Source organism: Egretta garzetta, unplaced genomic scaffold (assembly GCF_000687185.1).
Source record: "Egretta garzetta isolate BGI_Z169 unplaced genomic scaffold, ASM68718v1 scaffold202, whole genome shotgun sequence".
Lineage (NCBI taxonomy): Eukaryota > Metazoa > Chordata > Aves > Pelecaniformes > Ardeidae > Egretta > Egretta garzetta.
The window spans coordinates 274,137-275,858 of record NW_009258891.1 but is presented as its reverse complement, the minus strand read 5'-3'; the positions used below and the strand labels follow the sequence as shown (position 1 = coordinate 275,858).

The following is a 1,722-nucleotide window of genomic DNA, read 5'->3' as shown; positions in this document are numbered from 1 at the left end:
CCCCAGAACCACCCCGGGGTGCCCAGTCACCGCAGCACAACGCCCCTGCAAAGCGGCTGGAGGAGCCGACAGCATTCGGGGTCCACAGGACCCACTGGGGCCAGATGCTTCATTAACCGTAGAGGCTGAAATACTCCTTCAGGGGCTCTGGACCCAGGAGAAACGGGGCCATTGCTCACTGCAGGTAGAAAAGGTGTCTCTCTACCCAGTGACTATGAGAAAGGCCTAGAGACGGACAAATGACCGTGAGCAAAACAGCTTTTCTGCTGAAAATCACCTCATCAGGCTCATAAAAAATGACGGACGGGCTGGACACCCTCTGACCATCCCAAGGGGATTTCTGGGGAAGATCTTTTAGCAGCTCCATTTGTGGATTTGGGGCTGAACGGCTATTTCAGAGAGAAGAGCTGGCAGCCTGAAAAATGAGAGCATTGCTCAGCAAAGCTCTGAGTTAACTTCTTTTTGCGCATGTCTTTATCTGGAAGTGGACGCCAGCCAGGGTTAAACCCAAAATACGATTTATAGGAGCAACCCCAAAGACCCAACGATTTGTAGCAGCCTAGAAATGGCATTTCGTGTCTACGAGCTCGCAGCAGCACAGGCTAATTAACACCTGGATTTATTTCCCATTAAAGTAGGAAATTCTTACTGATATTATTTTTTTTCCCACAAAATACCAGATTGCGCACGCAGTATGCGACCCCCCGGCCGTGCCTGGGAGAAGGGACGGCTCAGAGCAGCAGCGACGCAGGAACAGCTCGGCGCAGGTTGCGATTTGGGCACATTTGCAGGGGCAGCCAACAAATGCAACCGAATCAAACCCAAGTGGCCTCATGGGGTTTACACCGGGAACTCCCAAGGATATGGAGCCTGAAAGCTTTTTCTGTCCTTTATTCAGCTCTGTTGGGCTCCCCAGGTACCTGCTGGTTTGGGCCTTAAATCCGAGTCTGAAAGGAGATGAATCTCTGTGCATCCCTCTTTTCTGTGTCTCTTATAAAGTCCTTTTATATCTATATATCTACATCTATATCTACATCTATATATCTATATCTGTATCTATATATCTATATCTATATCTGTGTATCATCTACATCTATATCTACATATTTATCTGTATCTATACTACAACTATATCTATATCTATACATGTATCTGTATCTATATATCTATATCTATACCTACATCTTTATCTATATCTATCTATATCTATATCTGTATCTGTATCTGTATCTGTATCTGTATCTATATATCTGTATCTATACAGCTGTAGCTATGTCCATATCCATATCTATACCATCTATGTCTACTTCTACATCATCTATCAATACCATCCATATCTATATCATTGATGCCTATACCTATATGTACATCTACGTCTGTATCATCTATATCTCTACTGTCTCTACCTGTATCATCTATACCTGTATCTATGGCTATAGATATCTATACTTTCCCATACACAAAGCCTCAGAGCAGCAGGGATGTGCATGCCCAGACATGCCCCCCCCCTTCCTCCCCGAATTCAGATAAAAATCTCTCAAAATCTTGGTTAAACCACCAAAACCTTGCGGTGCGATGGGGCCTGGCTTGCAGCACCTCAGCTCGGGGCACAGCCGCCGCGAGCACCCTCGCCTGGCTCTCACATCAGCACCTTCTTGCTGAAAACCCCCACGCCGGCCCCCTCGTCCCCTGCCCTGTCCCCTGCCCGGGTGTGCTGGGCCA

General features: G+C 46.8%; 1 protein-coding gene across 1 annotated transcript in view; it reads right to left on the bottom strand.

Moving 5' to 3' along the window:
- MYOG (myogenin) overlaps positions 1–1,722 on the bottom strand; it is a 5,776-nt gene that overhangs the window by 2,788 nt on the left and 1,266 nt on the right. The window lies entirely within an intron of this gene.